Source organism: Micromys minutus, assembly GCF_963924665.1.
Source record: "Micromys minutus genome assembly, chromosome: 7".
In the NCBI taxonomy this organism is placed as follows: Eukaryota; Metazoa; Chordata; class Mammalia; order Rodentia; family Muridae; genus Micromys; species Micromys minutus.
Genome location: NC_137976.1, coordinates 50,542,943 through 50,570,489, shown reverse-complemented (window position 1 = coordinate 50,570,489; position 27,547 = coordinate 50,542,943). Strand labels below are relative to the sequence as shown.

Sequence of the window (27,547 nt, the reverse complement as noted above, 5' to 3'; positions counted from 1 at the left end):
GACAGGCATAATGAAGACCCTAAGAGAACAGAAGTGTGCGCCCAAACTGTTATACCCAGCAAAACTCTCAATCACCATAGATGGAAAGACCAAGATATTCCAGGACAAAACTAAATTTACACAATATCTGACCACAAAACCAGCACTACAACGAATTATAGGTGGAAAACACAATACAAGGAAGGAAACTACATCCTAGTAAAAAAAAGAAAATACCTAAGAAAGAAAACCAAAAGAAGAAAGACACAAAGTCAAAATTCTAACTCGAAAAGCAAAAATAGGAGGGAACAGCAAGCACTATTCCTTAATATCTGTTAACATAAATGGACTCAATTACCCAATGAAAAGATATAGGCTATCAGAATTGATACATAAACAGAAACCAGCATTTTGCTGCATACAAGAAACTCATCTCAGAGACAAAGACAGACATTATCTCAGAGTAAAAGGTTGGGAAAAAAACTTTCAATTAAATGGCCCCAAGTAACAAGCTGGAGTGGCCATTCTAATATCGAATAAAGTAGATTTTCAACCAAAAGTTATCAAAAAACACAAGGAAGGACTCTTTTTACTCATTACAGAGAAAATTTGTCAGGAGGAACTCTCAATCCTTAACATGTATGCTCCAAATAAAAGATCACCCATGTTCATAAAAGAAACCCTACTAAAACTCAAAAAATACAGTGTACCCCACACAATAATAGTGGGAGACCTCAACACCCCACTCTTACCAATGGACAGATCATGGGAACAGAAACTGAACAAGGACACAGTAAAACAAGCAGTGGTTATGAAACAATTGGAATTGATAGATATCTACAGAACATATCATCCTAAAACAAAAGAATACACCTTCTTCCCAGCACCTCACAGCACCTTCTCCAAAATTGACCATATAATCATCGGTCACAAAACAAGCCTCAATATATATAAGAAGATTGAAATACCCCCATGCATCCTATCAGATCACCATGGTCTAAGGCTGGTCTTTAATAACAACAAAGACAACAAAAAGCCCACATACACATGGAAATTAAACAGTGCTCTATTAAATGATATCACGGTCAAAGAAGAAATGAAGAAATTAAGGATTTTCTAGAATTTAGTGAAAATGAAAACACAACATATGCAAACCTATGGGATGCAATGAAAGCAGTATCGAGAGGAAAACTCATAGCTCTGAGTGCTTCCAAAGAGAAACTGGAGAGAGCATACACTAGCAACTTGACAGCACAGTTGAAAGCTCTAGAACAAAAGGAAGATGATATACCCAAGAGGAGAAGACTGCAAGAAATAATCAAACTCAGAGCAGAAATTGACCAAATGGAAACAAAAAGAACCTTTCAAAGAATCAACAAAACCAAGATTTGGTTCCTTGAGAAAATTAACAAGTTTGATAAACATTTAGCCAGACTAACTAGAGGGCAAAGAGAGAGTATCCAAATTAACAAAATCAGAACTAAAAGTGGAGATATAACAACCAAAACTGAGGAAATTCAGAAATCATCAGATGCTACTATAAAAGCCTATACTCAACAAAGCTGGAAAATCTGGAGCAAATGGATGAATTCCTAGACAGATACCAGATACTAAAGTTAAACCAGGACCAGGTAAACCATCTAAATAATCCCATAACAGCTAAAGAAATAGAAGCAGTCATCAAAGGCCTCCCAACCAAAAAAAGCCCAAGTCCAGATGGGTTCAGTGCAGAATTCTATCAGACATTTATTGAAGACCTAATCCCAATACTCTCCAAACTATTCCACAAAATAGAGTCAGATGGAACACTACCTAACTCATTTTTTCGAGGCAACAATAACCCTCAATCCTAAACCACACAAAGACCCTACAAGGAAAGAGAACTTCAGACCAATCTCAGTTATGAACATTGATGCAAAAATACTCAACAAAATCCTTGCAAACCAAATCCAAGAACATATCAAAAGGATCATTTACGATGATCAAGTAGGCTTCATCCCTGGGATGCAGGGATGGTTTAATATACGGAAATCCATCAATGTAATTCACCATATAAACTAACTCAAAGAACAAAATCACATGGTCATCTCACTTGATGCTGAGAAAGCATTTGACAAAATTCAATACCCCTTCATGTTTAAAGTCTTGTAAAGAACAAGAACCCAAGGCACATACCTAAACATAATAAAAGCAATTTACAGCAAACCAATAACCTACATCAAACTTAACAGTGAGAAACTTGAAGCAATCCTACTAAAATCAGGGACTAGACAAGGCTGCCCACTCTGGCCCTACATATTCAACATAATACTGGAAGTCCTGGCCAGAGGAATTAGACTGCAAAAGGAAATCAAAGGGATACAAATTGGAAAAAAAGAAGTAAAAACATCACTATTTGGAGATGACATGATAGTGTATTTAAAGTGACCCCAAATATTCCACCAGAGAACTTCTACAGCTGATAAACAAGTTCAGCCAAGTGGCTGGATATAAAATTAATTCAAACAAATCAGTAGCCTTCCTCTACTCAAAGGACAAACATGTGGAGAAAAAAATTAGGGAAAAGATACCCTTTACAATAGTCACAAACACTATGAAATACCTTAGTGTGACTCTAACTAAGCAAGTGAAGGACCTGTATGAATAACTTCAAATGTCTAAAGAAGGAAATTGAGGAAGATCTCAGAAAATGGAAAGATCTCCCATGCTCATAGATTGGAAAGATCAAAGTTGTAAAAATGGTCATCTTACCAAAAGCAATCTATAGATTTAATTCAATCCCCATTAAAATTCCACCCCAGTTTTTCATAGAGTTGGAAAGAGCAATGTGCAATTTCAGCTGGAATCACAAAAGACCTAGAATAGCAGAATCCATCCTGAACAACAAGAAAACATCTGTGGGAATCACCATCCGTGACCTCATGTTTTATTACAAGGCAATTGTGCTAAAAACTGCATGGTACTGGTACAGAAATAGGCACGTGGATCAATGAAATAGAATAGAAGATCCAGAAATGAGCTATCACATATACAGTCACTTAATTTTTGAAAAACATCCGTGACCTCATGTTTTATTACAAGGCAATTGTGCTAAAAACTGCATGGTACTGGTACAGAAATAGGCACGTGGATCAATGAAATAGAATAGAAGATCCAGAAATGAGCCATCACATATACAGTCACTTAATTTTTGAAAAAGGAGCTGTACACATTCAATGGAAAAAGGACAGCCTCTTCAACAAATGGTGTTCGTCCAACTGGCACTCAACATGCAGAAGAATGAAAATAGACCCTTTCTTATCTCCTTATACAAAGCTCAAGTGCAAGTGGATCAAAGATCTCCACATTAAACCAGGTACCCTGACACTATTACATGAGAAAGTAGGGAAAACCTTAGAACACATAGGCACAGGAGATAATTTCCAGAACAAAATACCAATGGCTCGTGCTCTAAGGTCAAAGATTAACAAATGGCACTTAATGAGATTGCAAAGTTTCAGTAAGGCTAAGGAAACTGTCAAGTAAACAAAATGTCAGCCAACAGAATGGCAAAAGATCTTTACCAACACCACATCAGATAGAGGCCTAATATCCAAGGTATACAAAGAACTCAAGAAGTTAGACACCAGAGAATCAAATAACCGTATTTTAAAAAATGGGGTACAGGGGTAAACAAAAAGTTCTCAATTAAGGAATATCGAATGGCTGAGAAGCATCTAAGGAAGTGCTGGAGATCCTTAGCCATCAGGGAAATGCAAATCAAAACAACCCTGACATTCCACCTCACTCCAACCAGAATGGCTAAGATCAAAAATTCAGATGACATCAGATGCTGGTATGGATATGGAGAAAGAGGAACACTTCTCCACTGTTGGTGAGATTGTAAACTGGTACAACCACTCTGGAAATCAGTCTTGTGATTCCTGATCAGAAAATTGGACATAGTACTACCTGAAGACCCAGTTATTCCACTTCTGGGCATATACCCCAGAGAAGCTCCAACATACAACTAAGACACATGCATCACAATGTTCATAGCAGCCCTATTTATAATAGCCAGAAGCTGGAAAGAACCCAGATGTCCTTCAGTAGATGAATGGATACAAAAATTTTGGTATATTTACACAACCGAGTAATTAGTACTGTATTCAGCTATCAGAAACAATGACTTTATGGAATTTTTAAGAAATGGATGCATCTAGAGAATATCACCCTGAGTGAGATAACCCAGTCACAAAAGAACAGACATAATATGCAGTCACTGATAATTGGATACTAACCCCAGAATGCTCTGAACACCCCAGAAACAACTCACAGACTATATGATGTTCAAGAAAAAGGCAAAAAAAGAAATAAAATGGATAACTATTATGCTTAATTTTACACACCAAGAAATCTTTGACTATTTCCAGTTTACATTTTTTTTTACATGCACTTTATGCTCATTGTAACTAGTAAGACTTTAATGCATACTATCAAACCTTTAAAAAAATCAAGTACTGACAAGAATGTATTCATATACTTTTATGCAAAAATGCTTAAAATCTGTACATTTATCTTTGTTTTTTAAAATAAAGTTGTTCAATTCAATAATAATTTTAAAAAGAACCAGATTATCAAGTTAAGCCATGAGAAATGTGGTTCCCTCATCTGAAGCCGTTATTGTCTCATATTCAAAGTGTAAAGCCAGAGGATCCTTCACCTCAAGGAAACCAAAGCTGTCGAAAATGAAACTGACCATTGGCTTCTCATAAGCATGTTGACTAAACAGTTACAGGTTGTTTTATCATGCCCGCTCTTGACTCTTTGTTAGTGAACAATCTTCTTTTAGGACCCAGGTTTCATGGTATCTGTCTGCTCAACTATTTTACCTTACTGTAAGAGAGTTTGGGTAAAGAGTTAGACATTTTTATGCATTGTACATCTTTCACTTCAAAAAAGCAGTACTCCTAAAGATAGCAACTTCATAGTAAATGAACAGCATCAGCTCTGATTCCTTGTGTTTGTGAAGGGGCTTCATAGCTCAAAGTTTACATGGAAACAAGGTAAAAAATCCATATTTTGTTGGTTTGATTTTCATTTTCTAGCATCAGATAATGATGTCCTACGGGCTTCTCTAGTACTCACTGATTGTTGGAGGTCTTCTATCATACCTATCCTTTGCTTTAGAGTTCATTCCCCTTCTAATATCCCTGTACTAAGAACCAGATACAAGATAGATCAAGCTATACTATAAATTGTATGTAGAAATGTATATACATGGATCCAATCCAATCTTTATAAAATCTATAAAGGAAGACCACAAGAATAAATTCTGTATAGCATGTAAAAGTATCTCTTATTCACTGGATATGATTGTCTTGGAGGCCTGCTGTCCAATAAGCTCACCGTTTTTAGTTCTTTCTTAAGTCTGGCTTGTTCAACTCAGATGTTCTGCATCAAACAACTCTCCAAGATGACTGATTCAGTATAGCTTCTCTTAGTTTCTGACTGAATTGCTCTATCTGGACTCAAACTAACACTGTAATCTGTTCTAATCTTTCTGGCTCCTTCTCATCACTGATCTCTTAAATTGCCTCTAGTTTCTGTCTTTCTCGTGAGGGTTGGCATATCTATCTCTCAAATTTTTCTCTGTTTTCTCACTTTTCTTCTCAGTTTCAAATATGGCTGCTTCCTTCTACAAATTAACCTTGCCTACAGTGTTTGGGATTAAAGGTTTGTACTAAGAGCATGCCTGAATTCTAACTAGATCATGCTGCAATCCAGGGTGTTTCTGCATTCAAGCTGCACCACGTAGACCTAGGAAGTCTTGCATACATCACGTTGTTTTAAAATTCCTCTAAAATAACATATTTCTAATTGAGCATTTGTTTATCAGTGAAATCACTTAACACTGTCATAAATCTTAGACATAGAACATCACTTAAAACTGCATTGTGTAATAGATCAGTTTGTTTATGCACTTAATAAATATTGAACCTCTACCCTGTTCAGTGAGGCTTTGCATATGTGAATACAAAAATGAAGTATAGTTGATGCTTTTACAATGTATTTGCTACATAAAGATACTTTGTTCCACCTCCAGATTGATGGGTCCTCAGACCCAAGGTCTGTTATGCTGGGAAAACCTCTCAGTCACAAGCTTGGAGGAGAGAATATTCTTTACCCAACTGTCTAGTTTGACTCTACTCCTCTCGTGAGTTGCATTACAGGACCTTAGCCTCAGTGTGAAGGTGTTCTTCCAGACTGGCTTGAGCAATCAGGTAGAAAGAACAGAGGCCATCAGAACATCCAGAGTTTCACTGCACTGTGAAGTGTAAGTGTTTACTATTTAAAGTTCATATGACTGAGATGGGATTTATCTGGAACACTTTATTCACCACTTCCCCACTCGGGTCATTCGGTAGGTATCAGTCACTTGTACTCTGCAGACATTGTTCTGATTACTGGGAATATAGGAAGAAATTAAAGACACCCTCCCAAACTACAACCCCACAGAGCTTACCTTGGGATAGGGAAGAAAAGCAACAATTGAGTAAGCATGAAAAATACTGTAAATGATTAGATTTAAGGAGAAAATAATAAAGTGTAAGATCGAAAGCAGGGTTAACCTCTAGAAAAAATGCTATTTGGAATCAGTATGTAGGAAAGGTCTCACTGAGAAAGATACAGTTGGAAACATTTAAGTAATGAGAAGAAGCTTAGCATATGGTAACCAAGGCAAAGAATATTTTAATCTGAGGAAAGGGGTATTGTGAATTCCTTGAAGCAAAAACAATTTAAATATTCAAAAAGAGTGAGAAGAGTGTATAGTTCATATGAAGTGAGAGTGACCATGTATATGAACATGGCCCAGTCCACAAAGGTCATGCCAGAAACTTGACAAGTAGCAATCCAGGGTTTGGATTTTGTTTTGTTTTGTTTTTTATGGGTCTTCTATTCTCCTGTATGGGTTAAAATGTGTCTTACTGTTCTGTGGAAAATTGTCAGGTACCAAGATGGAGTGGAAGAGTAATAAGAAACTATACTGGCAGTTCAGGGATGTGGTTGGCAGCAGCAGGAAGGGAATGGAGATGTCCTAAGTAGTATTATGGCAGCTTGATAAGGGCTGTAATTTGAGAGATGGGAACCTCTCTTAAGAAAAGATCGGGCTCCAGGCAACCCTGTGGGCATTTTCCTAGTTAGTGATTGATGTGGGAGGGCTCACCTCTGGATTGTTGGTCCTGGGTTCTATAAGAAGGCAGGTCATGCAAATGGAGAGCAGGCCAGTAATGAGCACTCCTCCATGGCCCTCATCAGTTGCTGCCTCCAGGTTCCTTCCCTGCCGGAGTTCCTGTCCAGACTTCTTTTGACGAACTGTGATGTGGAAACATTAAAGCAAATGAACCTTTTCCTCCCCAAGTTACTTTGGTCATGGTGCTTTATCACAGCAGTAGTGACCCTCAGCAGAGACTAACTAGGCAGATTCTGCTAACTTGATGGTAGATCTGGAGGAAGAGACCACAAGTGTAATAAGTCCTAGATGTTTACCTAAGCCACTAGAGAAGGACAAGTCTCATCAGCATTGCAGAGCTGGAAGCTGTGGGGGCTGTGGAGTTATGGGCTAATTTGGGAGAAATAAACTTTAATTAGGGAGCTTGATGAGTTTAATATTCTTATACAAGGAAAGTGCTGTTGTAGATAGTTGGATATATAACGCAGGACCTAAGATGGGAGCTTAGGGCAGGACATTTAAAATAGTTTTATTTCTACGTACATTTTTTTGTAAAGCTACAGCAAGTAGGTTCCGGTGACCAGTGTTTTAAAATAATTATGCACATCCTATATGATGTTAAGGACTAATTTCATTTACTTCTCTCCCTGGCATATGTAGAAAGTGAACCAGTAAACCAATGTGAATATTTACTTAAGACATATACAGTTCCCAATCATACTGAGGTATATGAAATATATCAGTTAGTGTCTACAGTAAAATATGGAGTAGAGGAGAATCCATATTATTTGGGGGGGTGGGAATATTTTTAAGTGAGAAAATCTGTGCAACATATAATTAAATTGAAGTTTGAACTTGGGCCCAATTTCTGAAGTACAGAGGACTTTATGAGTGGGAAGGGGCAGGCAGGACATCCAGGGTAAGAGAAGTCACAGGAGGCTATACACAGATAGAAGCTGGCTTTCCCTTTGAAGGTGAACAAGGATACAGGAGACCAGCTTATCACAAACAAAATTTGTTTTCCTGGTTCAGGGAAGATGAATGAATTAAGGCTACCTAGAGCTAAGAGGCGCAAACTACCCATAGTTCCTTTGTCCTCAGCTCTAGTGTAGACTTGTGGAGCTTAGAATGTGGAATCTGTATAGCGCTGGAGATCTTGGGTGGAAGTTTTGGACTGGGCTGGAATCTTATTTCCCCATGGAGAGACTGTTTCAGAACATTCCTCCTTCATAAGTCTGTGATGCTAAGTAATTACTGTTTCTTCATGGGTTGCTGTGTTAAGTAGAACAATTTCTTCTTGTAGCAACAGTTCATCTGTATTTGCTGAAGTTCCTAAGCATCATGACTCAGCTATTGTTCATAAACCCACATAATTTTTCTTTTAGTACTAATACCCTTTATTCTTTGCCTGGCTTATTATTTGGGAACAACTATGACCTGTCATGGCTCCTTTATTTTTTTTTTTACTTCATACTCTCTTGCAAATCATGTATGGCTGTATGTGAACATGTGGGTAAGAGCCACTGAAAGAAGGTTACTCTTTAAAGGAAGTATAAGAGAGAGCATGGTTCATTTACCACACGAATTGGACTACATTGAGTAAGTTCCTGCTGATGTCATCAAACCTACAACATATTTTCATGAAAGTCCTCTGCTTTATTCTCTACAATGTCAACATCTCATGAGTAGATATAGCAATAATAAACAATCTATAAATCAGAAGGAGTAACAGTATTGTCTTGTGAATTTAATTAATATAATATCACAACATTAAATAATACTAGGAAGCCTGAATTTAAGGCAAAATTTAGGACCAAACTTTTGAACCAAGGGTCTCAGAATCCCTATCCAAATTCTACACTAGTGCAGTCTTCTCATGCCTTGAGAAGAAAGGCTTGGATAGATTTAACTATTTATTAGCCAATATTTTACCATAAAATTAATATACCTTAATTATGGGAAATTTCAAAAACATAAAAATTACTCATAATTTCTCTAACCAGGTTCAGTGTTTTCTGCTGATTAAAAAAATTTAGATATACTTTTCAGACATTTCCATCAATGGTATTGATAGTAAGTTTGGCTCAGGGATTCACACTATTTGGAACTGTGGCCTTGTTGGAGTAGGTGCATCCTTGTTGGATAAAGTGTGTCACCATGGGCTTTAGGACCCTTGTCCAAGCTGCCTGGAAGCCAGTCTTCTCCTCGAAGCCTTCAGATGAAGATGTAGAACTCTCAGCTCCTCTTGGCACATGTCTGCCTGAATGCTGCCATGCCTCTATGTTGATGGTAATGGAGTGAACATGTGAACCTGTAAGACAGACACATATAATTATAAGTTGTCCTTAAAAGAGTTGTATGGTGTCTGTTCACAGCAGTGAAACCCTATCTAAGTCAGTATTTAACTGAGTAATATATATTGATACAATAAATTTTTAATATAGTTTTTATCTTTTCTCAGATCTGTTTCTCTTTTGTTTCCTCTTTTTAATTGGATATTTGATGCATTTACATTTTAAATATTATTTCCTTTGGCAGTTCTCCCTCTTCCATCCCTCCTTCCCCTGCTTCTATGAGGATGATCGCCCTCCCAAACACCCATTCCCACCTCACCATCCTGACTCTCTCCTATGCTTGGGCATCAAGCCTTCCCAGGACCAAGGACCTCTCCTCCCATTGATGTCCAACAAGGCCATCCTCTGCTACACACGTAGTTGGAGCCATGTGTTTTTCCATGTGTACTCTCTGGTTGGTGATTTAGTCCTTGGGAGCTCCAGGGAGTCTGGTTGGTTGATAATGTTGTTCTTCCTATGATATTGCAAACCCCTTCAGTCCTTTTTCTAACTCCTCCATTGGGGTCCCCGTGCTCAGTCTGATGGTTAGCTGCAAGCATCCTCATCTGTACCACTAAGGCTCTGGCAGAGCCTCTCAGGAGACATCCAGATCAGGCTTCTGTCAGGAAGCACTTTTTAGCATCCACACTAGTGACTGGGTTTGGTGGCTGTGTATGGGATGGATCCCCAGGTGGTGCAGTCTCTAGATGACCTTTCTTTTAGTCCCTGCTCCACTCTTTTTATATATTTTTGCATGATTTTTTTCATTTGTTTTCTTTGTGTCACTAAATAGAATCCAAATATTTTTAATATTTGCACACTGTGCCAGTAAATGGTTATATTATCATTTATTTAATCAACACTCTATTGTCAGATAAAGTTTTCCATTCTTCACAATCCTAAGAAACATGATCAACATACTTGGTTCCAAATTTGTATGTAGATTTTTGATTACTTCCTTTAGATCATAGATACACACTTTCTGGGATATCAACATTCATATCCTTATTTTTTTGACACTTATTGCTAAGATACTTGCCAGAACACTGAGCCGGTGTTATTCTTTCTGTGGTAACTTCTTAAGAATTCCTTCTCTCAGGGATGGTAAACCCTGCAGTTCCTCTTCTCTGATCCCTGCCTCTTCTGTGGTCAGAGCAAACCTGCCTCCTCCAGTGTCAGATTTATACCCAGAGCAAACAAATCATTCCTACAGTCATTGATGCTGCAAATAAGACAGTGTTCGTAAAATAAACTAACAACAAGATTACTGTGGATTCCTTTTACCTGCCAGGTCTGGACAAGCATTGTCCACCATGGATAAGAGACTAGAAATATAAAGAAAAGCACTTTCACCTATTATAATCAGGTTATTCACAGTGTACTAGGCACTGAGCCACACTGTCATAAGACATGAGTCCTGCCCTCTGAGAACCCGCAACCCTATGTACCATAATTCACAAGGAATAATATGAATTTGGACTTCCAGAATGATGCCATATGGTAAAGGTACTTAAACTGCATTGTGCAGACTGCAGGACACCTGTGATCCGTGCATTCAGATGGGTGTAGAATATCTTGATATTCATGGGATCTGGGAAATGAAGAACTGAATATGCTCAGACAAACCCTAGAATACTAGTGGGTATTCAAAGGGCTGGACAGGAGTACATGGAGACAAGTTATAAACTAGAAACTGCCAGTGTTGCTGAAAGAGAAAAAGCCTACTTGTTCCCATGTCTCCCACTATGCCCAGTCCAGGGGCATATGTGTGACTCCTATGATGGAAGGTTCTTCATTTGGTAGCTTAGTGTTCCTGAGGTTTTCAAGTGGCACAGGGAAATAGCACAATGCGGGTATGCAGACCATTTTCTTGTGAGGACAATGGGAGAGTATTTGGAATTGGGCCTCTTGTGAAAAATCAGAAAGGTTGCCATGGACCTCGGACCTCCTGCAGTGTTAGAGCAGTACAGTGCTGCTTGTCATTCTGCCAAGGGGCACAATGGGGAATGGGAGCTGCCTGACTGAGAGTTAAAGGACTGAGCGCTCATTCTGCTGTTGGGCCAGAAAAGCTGTATTGCAGATACTTGGTCAGCTAAAAGGGCCAGAGTTAGCAGGACTCCTGTAGCAGTGATGCAAAACTTCCAGTAGTCCTTCTGAAAATGCATAATAAATGACATATAGTGAACATGCAAACAAGCTTTTTAATAACATTTAATGCTTGATTCTGATCTCTTAATTAAAACGTGCATAAAAGAAAACAATGGCGGAACATCTGTGTGTGTTGTTGGGAGAGCAGGATTTATTTTGCACCCTGGGCTTTTTGGTTCATTTCTCAGTGTATGTGAATGTAGGGGCTGGGAAGTTGCTATGAGGCACTTAGCAGTTGAGTCTCACAGAGTCTGTGTTTGCAGGTACCTTTTCTGTGTTCTGTCTTCTCTTTCCTCGCATGAAGTGCTCGGTAGCTCATTCTCTGCTTAAATTAAACTGTTCTCATCACTTGAACTGAAAACTACCCTTCACCCCACTCCTCTAACCTGAAACCCTGACCTAACCCTGACTCACCCTCATTATCTCTGGAGATGTACACAGCATTACCTAATGTTTGGAGCCTCTGTGGGTAATCTCAGAGAGTTCAGGGAAAAGCAAAGCCCTTTTGTAACTGTGACCTTGCAGTAATTACTACCCTACTGACCACTGTGGAAATGTTAGAATGTCAGAAGACAGAGATCCTACCTATCCCTGGTTGTGATTTTTTTACATAATCATCATTGTCATCCTCACCATCATTGTTACTGATGTAAAAGATACATATCAGAGATTCATTTTGCCTTATTGTTAAATGAAAGTACCAGCAATCACAAAGCCAAGAGAGTTTTAAATACCTTAGATCTTCCGCTTAAAACATGATACAATGAAATACTTTTATTTCCATCTTTATTTGGATTGTGTCTAATAACCTAGAAGTTAATCTTTCGTTAAACCACCACAAAATGTTACTTCACATCTATTATTCCCAAGAGGGCTGGAGAGATGGCTCAGCTGTTAAAGTCTAGGCTCACAACCAAAAATATTATTCCCAAAGAGAGGTCTGTGTCATTTATTCCAATCTAAATGACCTTCTTAAATGCATAACAATTAATAGTGTCCCACCTCATGGAGGGGCATTATGTTGGGCTTGACTCTAACCTAACCTTGTTCTTACAAACAGGAGCTGATATTCATTCCACAGCTGGTCAGCCAGATTATTCAGAGGTTTTAATAAATGTTTCCAGTCCTGAGATTCAAATTCAAATCTTTCATTTTCAAAGCATAATATACCTATGATTTTAAGCCCCACTGTTAAAATAACTTTTATTCTTCTATTGCAGTTGTAGTCTTGGAGTATGACTGCCTCAGTCTGCTAACCTATCCCTTTTTCTGAAAGCTTCTAGCCTCTGTAAATCTGGTCTAGGCCTGGAATGTTTTTAATCTCTGAGACTTAACTGCAGAATAAGCTCACCCCTTTTTAGTTCTCTGTGATTTCCCACTGGCTGGTTTTGCTCACTGATTCAATCTAGCCTCTCTCAGTTTTTTACTGAATTGCTCTGCTTGGACTCATACTAACTTTGGCAACTTGTTCTAATCTTCTGGCTCTTTCTCATTCTCTGGCTCCTTTACTGTCTTTCTCTCCAACCTGTTTCTGTATAACTATCCCAGTAAAACTGCCTTCTCTATTTTTCTCTGAGCTGCTCTCTCTTAAGTAGCTTCTCTTTTCTGTGTCTTCTCATGAGGGCATAGCTATCCTGTCAAATCTTTCTCTGATTCATCACTTTGTCTGCCACTCAATTTAGATGTCACATTCTAGCATGGCTGTTTCCTTCTACAAGATAACTTTACCTTCATTGTTTGGGATTAAAGATGTGTACTAAGAGCATGTCTATATTTCCACCAGAGAGATTAAAGGTGCATGCTAAAGGCTGAGCCTCATCACAACTAGAAACATTGTTTTCAGAATATAACACAATCTCAGTGTTCATAATGTGATCAAATATCCTGCAACACTCCACAGTATAGTTGTTCTGTGTTCTATAGACAGGGACTATATGTTCTGAGGGAGTCAAGTAAAATGTACTATTTGTGTCAACCTCTAAAACTTGTCTTGAAAATTTGGATTGAACTCACAAATGCAGAGTAAATATCATGATGACACATATGAAGAACTTCACAAATGGATTAGTATAATTTTCCGAGTGTTACCTTATGGATGTAGTATGCCCCAGGGAGTCTCAGTCAATATGGTACCTCCCCATACAAATTTCTGTGTCATCAGCAAAAGGATGAAAACCCTTTGTTTTAGGATGGCTCAAAACTGCCAATCTGATGAGAAAATTACCTACAATATATAGACATTACTTCATTTCTGTCATTAGCCCTTGTGAGTGGGGCAAAATACAATTTGGGGGAATTAGCTTATGCTCTTAATCGAGATTTGCTTTAGAAGTGCTCTTCCAATGCAGAAAGGGGTAGGCTGTGGTTCTTCATTCCTTTCCCCTCTCTATTGGCTTGCACCTGTTTTCTTTCTGGGCCAGTGCTAGCAGTTTCCTTTGATCCTTTGAGAGAGAGACACTGAATCACCTTCAACTTTCTGCTTATTGTATCTCCTGAAACAGTTATCAGATTTATATGACTATTAGGCTGTATTGGTTTGATTGGGTTGGCATTAATATGATAATCCTAAGTATAGTAAGAAGTTATCTTTGTCTAATATGAAAATGTGGTGCTTGAGAATCTTAAGAGCTAAAAAGCCTTTCTGACTACTAGCCTGGGTTAGTTGTATAAATTTCTGATTCAAGACTTCTTAATTTGCAAAATGAAAAGTACCCATAATACCTATTTTATAGAGATATTATATGTATTAAATGAAATAATATGTGCAAATGTTTAGAGCAGTAGTCATTGTTTCTACTCTCTGTGTAAAGAATGGAAATAGGTAGAGCAGTAGATAGCTCCTCAGAGAACCGGTTCAGTGCAAAGCATCCCTGTCAGACAGCTCACGACTCTCTGGAACTCCAGCTCTGGGGGTCTAACATTGTCTTCTGGCCTCATGGACACTACACTCATACACACACAGGTGCGCACCTGTAGACAGAACTGAAAATAAAATACATCTTAAGAAGAGGAAAGCTAGAAAGAAGGGGTAGCAGAAAAGGGATAATGATTTAACCATGCACTAAGTTTCTCTCCTTTGGTTTAGCACAGTTTCAGGCTGTTTACTTAGAAGGTAACACTAAGGTTCTGACTACAACTCTGATTCCGACAACTCCTGCTTAGTACCTCGGTTTGCCCATTCTTAAAAGGAGGGAGAAGGAATGCATGATTTCTATTTCTCTACATAGACTTTATCAGAGATATTTCTCCTCAGGATGGTCAGTGACATGACTTGGAACAGAGTTTAGTCGTAAAGGACAACAGCCGAGTGTGGCCGACAGCATTGCTGCTAAGCTATGCTTCCTCTCAGCGACTATATTTACACGGATGCTTTTACTCTTTGTAAAGTTGTCATGTGTGAGTATTTATGCACCTACATGGCGGCTGAAGGAAGCACACTAGAATACATTCTTGTGGTATGTGTGTTTATATTTAACACATATATATACAGAATGTGTGTATATATATAAATATATGTCTGTGTGTATGAGAAACAGATGCACTGTAGGCAGATAAAGCAGATAAATATAGATCCAAATAGAAGCATAAGCATATAAATATAGACGTTCTATAGTGTGAAAGCTAGCAGATCAGCACCAGTTCATTACTGCTGCAAGCTTCATAATAAAGAGTTGAAAATCCGTGAGCTAACATTGAAATGTTTGACTGAATGACACTGACAGTTCAGAAGACATGGTATAAGGTAAGACAATAACCTTTCTTTCACCTCTGAAGAGAAATTAGAAGGAAGCTTTATTACTTTTAATTAATTGATTTACAAAAGTTTTAAGATAGTAGGTAGTGTGATATTTTTAATAGTACAAATATGCCACTTTTCCTATCCAAGAGTCAGAAATAAGTATGAAGAGAAAACCTACTCTAAGTTTCAAAGGTATGACAGGGGTGACCCCTGGACCCTTTTGATAGCAGTTCATAACTTTGCCTTGTTCTGGGGCTTGGCAGGTAGGTAGGTTTCTTGCTACATTATTGTTCCCAGGCCCCTCTGAAGTCTTTTAGAAAATGCTCCCAAAGGAGGTCTTTGAAGCACAAAGCCAGAGTCACCATTGTTCAGTTAGAGTGGATGCTGCAGTTGTGTTCCAAGCTGGGAGAGTAAAAACGGCCTCCCATCTGTTACTCTGTATCCTGTCTGTGCTCACAGGCAAACCATTGCGCTGAAGGCTTTTGCTCTGTTTTACTTTGTTTTTATGAGGAAGATGTTGTGAGTTATTTTCAGCTGGTTCAAGTTAACTGAGTACTTTACTTTTTAATGTCACAAGTTATAGTTTGGGCATGTGTTTAAATATGATTTTAAAAAGAAGTATCTCCTATCTTTCCATAAACCATATCTATCTCCCTCCAGAACTGCATTTCTTCCCCGGCTTTGTTACAGAGCAATTAGAAGAGCTGAAATCTGATGTCCTCTGCCAGTGTCAGAAGCTGTCCTGGTTGCTGCTGCTGCATTCCTCAGTGTTTAGTACACACTGGCTCTTCCTGATGGGGCTGGGGCACTGGGGAAGGCAGAAGACTCCAGCTCTCTTTCTGTGTCTCCTGATCCAGGAGTTAATGCTCTTTCTCTCTTGCTTCAATCTGACATGAGGGAGACAGGCAGAGACTGAAGCCACGGTGCACCTGTGCGCTGGGCAGCTGTCTGCGGGTTGTTCTTTGCTTTCACACACTCTGCCCTTAAATTCCTTATGTAGCTATGGTTTTACAAATGGTTTTTCTAAACATCTAGAGGTTTTAAGGATGTGTGTACATATGTGTCCATGGGTGGGCCTGGGATTTCAGAGGGGCCTGGGAACAATAACCGAGCAAGAAACCTACCTACCTGCCAAACCCCAGGAACAAGGCAAAGTTATGGGCTGCGGTCAAAAGGGTCCAGGGGTCACCCCTGTCAAATCTTTGAACCTTAGAGTACGTTTTCTCTTCATACTTATTTCTGACTCTTAGGTAGGAAAAGTGACATATTTCTACTATTAAAAATCTCTCTCTCTCTCTCTCTCTCTCTCTCTCTCTCTCTCTCTCTCTCTCTCTGTCTGTCTCTCTCTCTCTCTCTGTCTCTCTCTCTCTCTCTTCTCTCTCTCTCTCTCTCTCTCTCTCTCTCTCTCTCTCTCTCTCTCTCTCTCTCACACACACACATACACACACAAATTCATGTAAGTTTCAGCCTCAAAATTCTACATTGTGGGAATAAAATGGAATATACTTTCAATTTCATACATTGTTTAAAGAATTATTTTTATTAATATGTAAACATAAACTGTATAGTGCTTCAGACTGCAATCCTTTAAAATGTTTTTCTTGATTGTTTGATAAGCTGTAATGTATTTAAGGTATTAAATATGATTATTTGTAAGAGAAACATTGGGGCTAGAGATATGGTTTAATGGTTAAAAGTTAGTGGTTAAAAATGCTCTTCCAGATGACCTGGGCTCAGTTATTAGTAAGCACATCTGGCAATGCAAAACCTCTGGCATCTGTGAGCACCTGAAAGCATGTTCACATCCCTATGCATTAACACACATGTATATACAAACTTAAAAATTGAAAATAGGAGCTGGAGAGATGGCCCAGGGGTTAGGAGAGCTTCCTATTCTGGAATAGGACAAAGGTTCACACACATAAAAGTTCACAATTTTTTCTAACCAATTCTGGGGATCTAACACCTTTTTCTGACTTCCGTGCATTCCTACATGTGCATTATGCACATAATCGCACACATGCTCACACACATACACATAATGAAGAATAAATAATCTCTAAAGATAAAAATCACTTTTTTTTAAAAAAAGAAATGAAAAACATACAAAATACTATAGCCACATAAAAAGATTCAGTAAAGACTGAAAAGGGATTTATTATTAAAATAACTGCACATATAACCATACTAAAGCACTATGTATGCCTAACCTCTTGTTTAATGAATATATAAAGATTAAAATTCTAAAGGTAACTATGGGTATATACTCTCTTCTTATTTTCCATTCATTTCCTTTTCTCCTACTTTAATATATGTATTATATATCTTTCATTAATTATTTAATATTAATTGCCACAAATTTTGGCAAGCAGAATAAAAAGTTGTGTACACTCATGGAAATGATAATATTGTACTAATCATCTGATTTTCTATGCATCATATTTTTTAAAGTCTTATCTAGTATAAAATCTTAATTGAAAAATGTAAAGCAATAAAAACCTTGAGGTGACTTTCTTAATTCTAGGAAAATGTGCATTCCTTCTCTCAGGCAGTGAATATCTTCCAAATGTACATTGGTAGGATGGCATTTGCCTGAACATTGCATTATCTCAGAACTGAGAGTAAAACAAGAACTTACTTTTGGGGAAATCATTCACTTCACCTCTTGGAGCATGAGTTGGCTTTCATCTTTGACAAGGAAGAATTTTCATTTAGACAGCTTCATATGCTGACACATTGTGATGTATGTGTGTGTGGGGTATGAATCCTAATTCAGGACTTACCTTACAGCTTTTAAATTACCTTTGATACACTCTTAGATGGAATAATAACAAGCCTGTAACAAGATTGCTTGCTAATCAGTAAGACACTGCAGCGTAATTCACAGTAGGCTAGTCTTAAATGAAAGAAAACAAGTAGACACTGAGATGTAGAATATACTCAGTGTATTAATTGTTTTTCTCTTGTTTCAAAAAGAAGCAACCATGACTAAGGCAACTTAGAATTTGTTTGATTTATGGTTATAAAAGGTGAAAGTCCATAACTGTGTAGGCATTATGGACATGTGTCAGGAACAGAAGATGAAAACTCAGAACTTGAAACATCACAAAATGGGAGCAAACTGGTAGCAGAAGAGGCTGTTAATTTTGAAGCCCACATCCAGTGGTAGATGTCCTTCCCACGACAAGGCCGTATTATCTAAATTTCCCCAAACAGTGATAACAGCTGAAGAAAAAAATGTTCAAATGTCTGAAACTATGAGGGATATTGCTCATTCAACCCACTATATCCAGTAGATCTTGTTTTTCTTGGCCCTATTAATTTAATTCATAACTGATTTTTCTATTCATCCTTTACTACCATATTACTTAGGAGACAATGCTGGAGAACCCAGAACAAAGAACCATTTTAATTACCATTTAATGCTCACTCTGAGACTAGATTTAAAGAAATTATCAAAAATTCTTGTCTCCTGTGATTGTAACCACAAAAAAAAAAATAGTTAGCCAAAATAAGTAGGAAACCTTTCTACTTTCATACAATATTATTGAGTTCCTATTAACACCAATAAAGTGGCATGAAGTGAGATACATGAAGCCTTTTCACTTAATAGGCAATGCCTTTATTCTTGACATACCAGACTCGCCGCCTTCATTCCACCCTGACTCCTGTAGGTTTACCTTGTTGATTATGAACTCCTCTCATGAACTATTCTCAAACATGAGCATCTATGTGATGAGAAGAACGTACAGGGAACTGAAAGGCAATCTGCTGTTGTGAGATATTAGTGGCCTGGAGATCAAGAAGCTTTGCTTTCTATCTTTGATGCAACACCTTATAGGTCCATCTTGACCATTGAGTGGTGTAGACAGTGGTGACATTCAAGACGGAAGCCTGCCAGCTGTAGACCACCCTTGCTGTTCACTGTCTTGTCACACTTTAAAAAATGTTAAGTATTCACCTAAGACTTAGTGATTATATATTAGAATTTATAGATTTTCTTAATTATGTTTTATTTATCATTTCAAAGTATATCAAAGCTTTTTAACAAAATAAACGACTTCCATTAGAAAAGAGGAATAAGAGAAAGTGATTAAACAGAAAATGGGGGACTTGAAGTCAGGAGAGCTCCATCACGTAGACACAGGGGACAGTAAGCAGGTCTACTCAGCGATCTAAGATCATAAGAACAGGAGTCAGAGGAGATGTAACAGTGTCAACAGTAGACTCACGTTTAAGATAAAAAATTAAGTATATGATAGCTTTGAGGTGAACATTTTACATAATGTAAGGATTTTGTGTTTTATAGAAGAATCCTTTGAAATTGTTCCCTATGGCATTTAAAATATGTTTCAATTTATACGCTTTGATTTACTTTATGCTGTAGAAAAATTAAGAGTAAGCTTTAGCTACCAGTCCCAGCTCTGTCTCAAAGTGTATGTTCTTCAGAAAAATTAATCCCCTGCCTTCAGATCTTCATATATAAAGTGAATCAGAAAGACAAGTGCTCATCTTGTCTTAAAAGCCATGCAGGATATGCCATTGACACACTGTTGACATGCTCCTTGAGAAAAGTTGAATTTATTTACATTAAAGGAATGGCCAAAGTCTGTCTGTCTGTCTCTCTCTCTCTCTCTCTCTCTCTCTCTCACACACACACACACACACACACACACACACACACACCATGTCTTAAAAGTTTTGATAAAGTTTTGATAAAGTGTGTGTGCGTGCAGAGCTCCAGAGAGCTGACAAGATGGCCCCCATGCTTCAGAAGCAGCATGGCTGCCATTCTACCACATGCTTTTAGTTGAGTCCTCAACTCTGGTTATGGAGAATTGCAGCTGTAATTTCTTTCCTAAAGGTCTTATTCTGCAATTAACTTCAAGATTGCATTTCTGTCTTCCTGATCCAGAATTTATTTTTCTCATAAAACTCCTGTTTAACCAAGAAAATGAAAATCAGTATATTCTTGGTTGCCCTTCTGTTAATTTAAATTTGCATAACCTAATCAAAACTCAACCTGCTTTGCCCTTCAACAAAAAGCTGTATTCTCTTCCGTTACTAAGTGGCTACATTCTTCTCAGTATTTTTTAAAGATGAATTATGTTGATATCCCATCACTTTTCCTTTAGAATGTGTCCATGAAAATTAAAATGGACTTGCCTGTGCCCAGGAGTGAATTGGAAGCCAGGCTGAAAGGACAGGTGAGATTGAACACAACATTTTGTTGATGTTATCAGTATTCTAATTTTTCTAAAGCTTTTTTTGTGATAAAATGGAACTGAAGTCAAGTGACCCCAAGCTAACTGCCTGATAATTCCTTTACACCATTATTTGGCCTGAAAATAAATGCTACAGAAAGAAAAAAAACAGCCTAAGATTTCATAGAAAGCATTGAAATATGTTTCTTGAGGGTTTTCTATTTTCTTTTCCTACAGAAATGTTTCTTCCATAATCATTTTACAGTTTCAACAAATATTTGCTAAACACAAAGAAAGTTTTCGAGGGTACCAGGCACTAGGTCTACTGCTGTGTGTATTACCTGTGTGCTCAGCATCTCTGACAAAAGGTTGGAGTAGGTCTTTCCTTGATCATGTGGAAGGATGACAGTGGGGTGATCAGAAGTGACCCCAGTCTTATCTTTTCCTTGGATAGCCATAATTTCCTAGTTCCTACTTTAAAACATTTCCAAGATGGAAATAAGGCCTCACCCAGATTTATAATAAAAATAATAACAATTATTATTATTATTATTATTATTATTATTCATTTACATTTCAAATGATACTTGCCTTCCCAGTTAACTCTCTACAATTCCCCCCATCCCATCTTTCTCTCTCCCTCCCTTTTGGCTCTATGAGGGTGCTCTTCCACCCACTCATATACTCTTGCCTCACCACTCTAGTGTCCCCTACATTGGGGCATCAAACTTCTACAGGACCAAAGGCCTCCCCTCCATTTGATGTCATAAAAGACCATCCTCTGCTACATATCTGGACTCCTGGCTCACTCCATGTGTATTCTTTGGTTGGTGATTGAGTCCCTGGGAACTCTGGGGGGACAGTTAATTAATATTGTTCTTCCTACGGGGTTGCAGTCCCCTTCAGCTCCTTCACTCCTTCCTTTAGCTCTTCCATTGTGGTTCTTGGGCTCATTTCAATAGTTGGCTGTGAGTATCAGCATCTGTGTTGGTCAGGTGCTAGAAGAACCTCTCAGGGAACAGCCATACCCGGCTCCTGTCAGCAAGTGTTTCTTGGTATCAGCAATAGTGTCAGGTTTGGTGTCTGTAAGTGGGATGGATCTAATCCTGTAATCAGGAGAATTCCTCTGTCTTTCTTATCCTAGTAGTTGATCTCAGCCTTAGAAGAACCCTGTACCTAGAGGAAGAGTGAGAGTCATGGATATTTCTGGGTATAAACTCTGGGAGCTCATTTTATAGCAAGGAAAACACTAAGCAATAGTGAAGGACAACAGTATCCATCGTATGTATGTTCCAGAGTTATATGTCTCCAGACACACAGCATAAGGAATTATTTCCATTTCTTCCACCACTGATGTTTAGATTCTTCCTCACTTTGGTTATTTTCTTCTTACTTGGGGATGTTTTTTTAAACCAAATACCCTAAGGATTATCATCTTGCAAAGTAATATGTAGCAAAATAGGAAGTATTTTCATCCTAACAATACCCCATGCATCTTAGAAAGAATTTTTGCAGCAAGGAAAACCGATCTGGCCATAGCTGTAGTTGTCACAGACACAGATTCACAAATGGCTCTGCAAGTGGCATATTGCTATGGGCAGAGACGTTTTGTCCGTTAGGCGGAACTACTTTTAGTCATTTGAAACATTAGTGCTTTCACACATGGACCTGCCAGGAAACTTTGTTAGAATAAGATTGGAATACCACACTTACTGTTTGGGTCGCCAGCTCTTACACATTGTCCTAGGACCTGAACAATAGCTGAAAGTCAGAGCCAAAGGAAATTAAAATCAAATAACAAAAAAAGGAACTTATCCCCTGCTTTAGGATTGCTTCTCCAAGTGCTTTCCAATTCCCCCCAGACCCTCTTTTCCCTGTCTCCCTCTCTTCCCCTTTCTCTTTTTGTTCCCTCCCCTTCCTGCTCTTTTCTTCTTAGTGTTCTGAATTCATTAGGTGGCATAGAGTAAATCAATAGTAAATGCTAACCGCCTACTCGGTACTCAGTTACGCAATATCGCATAACTGGTACACAGACAAAAAGGGAAAAGCACACACAGCTTTACAGTCAAAAGCTCTCACATAATTTTACTTTCTACAGCCAAAAAGGAAGTAACAGATGGGGAAACTTACAGTTTTCCCCCCTTTCCCAGACTGTTTAGAAAGGAGTTAGTTAACATCCATGGCCATTTCTAGTTACCCTAGCCTGTAGCAACATCCCATAATTTTCAGAGCCATAACTGGCTTTAAAACAGGACTTTGTGACTGCCAGTGATGTAATGGATTTTCCAGGTAAGATGAAACTAAAGTATTCTGAGACTATTTCACTTGTTTAGTAGAAAATCAAAAATTCTAAGAATAAAATTAATTATAAAGCAGGAGATAAGAAAGATGACTGTGTACACACGTGTTTCTACTTGCAATATAGTCTGGTATAATATTTATGTGAAAACAACCCGGTATGATATTTATATAAGAACATTCAGTGAAATGTTTCTCTTCCTTTTTACTTCAGTTACTATGTCTCTAACCTTCTTTTTCTCATTACAAAGCACAGTCAAACCCAAAGTCTCAGTAACAGCAAATATCTCGATGCTACACCAGGACAGAGGCTCAATTCAAATGTCCTGTAGAGTTCCTGAATGACAGTTCTGCGTATGAATCTATAGCCTGTGGAATTATCTAGGCCCTACCCCGCCTTCCCGTGGAACACCTTTGAGGTCGCTGCAGAAGTCTTCCCTCCCCCATCCCACTCTCCCTGTCTCTTCTCTCCTGTTTGCTGTCCAGTCTTCTCTCTACTCCCACCTCCTCACCCCTCCTCTTCTGTAACCTCTCCTTTCTTCCCTCTCCTCCTCTGTGGTCTCTCTCCTTTCTCTTAGTAGCTCTGCACCTCTTTCCCATGACTCTCTCCTTCACACCGAAGGTTGTTACCCAGCCTAGATGAAAACACAGTGTGGTATTTGTGTGTGCTCTATCAGCCTTTCTTCCATCTTAAAATATTTTGTTTCACTTACCCCAAGGAGTTCTCTGGGAACCAGGCATTTGTGTCTGATAAGGAGGAGGCTGGATAGAAGGCTGTTTGTTTTGTTCTTTCATTTTAGTGTCTGCCCATCAGTGCATAAGGAGTGCATATAAAATGATACAGAGGCCAACTGGACACTGCAGAGGGCTGTTAAAGCAGCTGGGAGGCAGTGGTAGTTCTGTTTTAACCAAATGAAGAGATAGTGAACAGTGCATAGAAAAGAGAAGACATGGTCTACTGTACAAATACAACCTGTTGAAGAATTGACTTTCTTCAATTTTAAATCAGTATCTTACTTTCAGTTCTTGCTTTATTTGTGGGTGCTAAAACCTTGAAATATCAAGCAGTTTAATTTACTGAAAGTCAGAGGTATGTTTTTTTTTTCTTTATTTGTGCTTGCGTGTATGTGGGTGTGTGTGTTTAATTCAGATTATATCATATTTTAAACATTTTCTTTCAGGTCAGCTATTGCAATTTAAAATTCCTTTGTATGGAAAACTCAAGTGCACAAAGATAAAAGTCTAAACAACCATATTTTTGCCTGGCTTTCCAGAATTCATTGCTCAGACACAGGTCTCTTTATTATAACTATGCAATGAATAAGATTATTGACATTTTGTATATCTGCTTTTTCAGTTACATAGGGTTTATTGTTTTAAAATGAATCGTGACTAAATTAGTAAATACTTGAAACAAAGAATACACACACACACACACACACACACACACACACACACACACACTTCTTTCCAGCTCTTCTGTACAGAATCTGTAACTTAGACGATTGCTTATGGAAAACTATTGACATGAAAATTGGACAGAATATTCTGTCAGAAAATTATATTCACACATTTTTTTACATATCCCTCTAAGTCTATTATGGCTGATCCTGAATTCTAATATGCAATAATGCATATTGGTATTATATTATCAAAAATACCCAATCTCATCTCTATTTGTTGCTGTTGGCAGTAGTGACAGTAATGTTGCAAGGACCTCAGCTACTGACTTAGCTGTCCAGCAAGAATTACTTCATTGTGCCTGGTACACAGAGCAACTTTAAAACTATTCTTTGTGTTTTGGTAAAGCATAAATTAGATCCCTTATAGTGCAATTTTTACATAATTGGTTGCATTTATTCATTATACCAATTATTCTTCTGTATGTGCAGGAAACTAATTTTCAATTTTTTTTAAACTGAAAAACTAAAACCCATAAAGGGAATCAATATTTTTAGGGTATCAAAAACAGTTCTACTAGACATTTATCTGGTCTAACATCTCCCTGCATTCAGTTGACAGATACCTTTGCTTTCTATCTGGGTGGGTTTTCACACTCTGAACCACAGGTAGGCAGGCTTGTGTTTTAAAGTTCACTTTATGACAGGCAAGTCTGCTCAACCCTCCTGCCAGCTGTAACCACAGCACGTGGGAACATATATGCTGTAGGTACATTTTCATTTAGAATGCTGGATTCAAGTAGAGGCAAAGCTGGCAAACCTAAACTTTCTCTTGCTGTGCCCTGCAAAGCAGAAGAGTTTTAATTTTCTCTGATATTTCTTAGATCCTGCACAACCCTTTCAACTCCAGTCCTTTTCCCATTGCTCAATATGTTCTCGTTTTTGAACAAGATGCTCAGTCCCTGACAACTTTTCAGACAGAATTACTTACTTAGTTGTGCGTTGTGTGAAGTAGCAGCTTCCTAAATATTTGTTTTGGTGTGCTGGGGAGACTCCGTGGCTGTCCTAGAGCACTGTCCAGGAAAGGGTACACCATGCAAGGAAAGGGATAGAGGGAACTGGAAACAGAGCATCTCAGTTCTAGAATGGAGACATCATCCTGTTGAATAACGAAGAGATTATTGTCTACTTTTACTCTTTGTTGGTGCTGTGATCTGACTGAGTTCCCTCTTTATAAAAACTTCAAATCCAGGAAGTCAGTTTTACACCTTTCCTGGAGATTCTTTTCAGTGGTGATTGCTGCATAGGCTCATTTTAAAAACATAATTATTGGCACACTACCTGGGTGATCTTCAGTAAATTTCATGTGCATGTGTAAGATTTTGGCTTTCAAGTATACCTCTCTTGAACTCTACCACAGACTTTTTTAATTTGGGTTTTTCTTATATTCTCTGGATAATTAATTTTGTTTTCATTCATATATGTAGAATCTTTACTCCAAAGTGACTCTGTCTTGTATAATTTCATTATTTGTGGTTTGGCAAATTTCGGGTCTTTCTGAATCATGTTTGGAGTAGTTGCGTTATGTTTGATCTTCTGTAGGCTGCTATTATGTTGCTGGTATTGAAGGTTGGGTGAATATCAGGCAAAACAGTTGTAGTTTCTGTATTCTTAGGGAAATTGATAAGAAACACCATGTAAAAATATTAATAGATGTGCACTATTGGGATAGCAGTTTCTAAAATGTAGATTATGTAACAATTGAAGACTTGTTTGTTCCACAATCTATTATTTTGTGACTTAGCATGAAAGTTTTGAAGGTTTTGGTTCCCATTTCTGCTTCTTTTACCTTTCATGGATTATAACACCATACATTGATTCATAGTCCAGAGGGAGAGTACGGCCAGTACACTAATGACGTGTCACGAAAGCCGGCGTACACAGTCCATCTCTTGTTTTCCCATCACTGCCACAAGACTTCATGTCCAGAACATGAACAACAAACAGCCCAAAGCAAGGAAAGCCCAGTTTGCTTTTTTTTAATAAAATGTTTAATGAAAAGTACAGTAAAATTCAAACAGAATTGCAAATCTTTGTGGTTCCCAGAAGTTTGATTATTTTTTAATCAGATCACAATAATTAACTGTGAAACTGAACTTTCTTAACACAGAGTGTATTGTATAAAGAGTTAGCAGATCATTTATTACTGGCTGCATCTGGTTAGTGATCAGCAAGTTAAATATTCAGTCAGTCACCAAGTTACCTGTCAGGAGGCTCTAATTGTGCTTTTATTCCCAAAGGAAACATCTTTTACTTCCTATTATCAAGGAGCCAGGGTGCCATGGGAGGGACACGTGCATTCTTTTCTGTGATCAGCATGTAGTTATATATTAGGTAAAATACCTATCAACATTTATGGTATCCTTTCCCATTTCAGATTGTTTGATCGTCAGCAATTGAATATTTTATACAACCTTCCTGGCTGGTAAGTACGATTTCATTGTCTCTCAGTTGCAAACCAAACTTTTGAAGTCCAAAGAAATAAGATGTATTTATACCAAATTTAGCAACTCCAGACAAGGAAGAAGTAAATCTAAGGGCTGTAGTGAATTTACCACTACAAGATTAGATTTTGAACAGAATTTATTTTGATAATGATTAAATATAGAAAAATAAGAACCATATCACAATATTGGTAAACATTTTGAATGACTTTAGTAAACATGGGTAGAAGTATTAAAGGACTTTTTTGGAAGTCTTTCCAGAGATAAATTATTCTAAAGAACTTCTGAAGAGACAGGAATAGCCATAGAGTGAAGATAGCTACTGGTGTTTTCTATGGAAAATGCAGCCATTTCAACATCAGGAAAACACACGGAAAGTCTTTCAAACCCACTTTATGTCTCTTTGAACTTCTGGTTTGTATTATACAATATTTTGTAAACCTGAAATATATTTGCTTCTTTTGAATCTTAAAAACAGACATAGCCACCCTTGCACATATCCACAAGAGGAAAGGAGAACAACCTGTTGAGATATGAATAAATATGTCCATATCTGAAAATTCATAGCTCAAAGATCATGTAAAGATAGATTTAGAGTTTGACTTCTTGTCTTCTGTTGACACCATGAGAAGTTTCTAGAGGGGTAGCATTGAGTCATTGAACAGGCTTCGTACTAGGTGTCTGAAGGAGAGCAAGGCAGGATGGGAAGGTATGATAGGGGACCATCAT

At 37.9% G+C, this 27,547-nt stretch overlaps 1 protein-coding gene across 7 annotated transcripts in view; it reads left to right on the top strand.

The window, feature by feature from the left end:
• ZBTB20 (zinc finger and BTB domain containing 20) overlaps positions 1 to 27,547 on the top strand; it is a 687,690-nt gene that overhangs the window by 341,932 nt on the left and 318,211 nt on the right. For all 7 annotated transcript variants that reach the window (XM_080919186.1, XM_080919183.1, XM_080919189.1 and 4 more), the window contains one exon: positions 26,752 to 26,799. The gene's annotated coding sequence lies outside the window, so the exon portion shown is untranslated. The remainder of the gene's footprint in view (positions 1 to 26,751; positions 26,800 to 27,547) is intronic.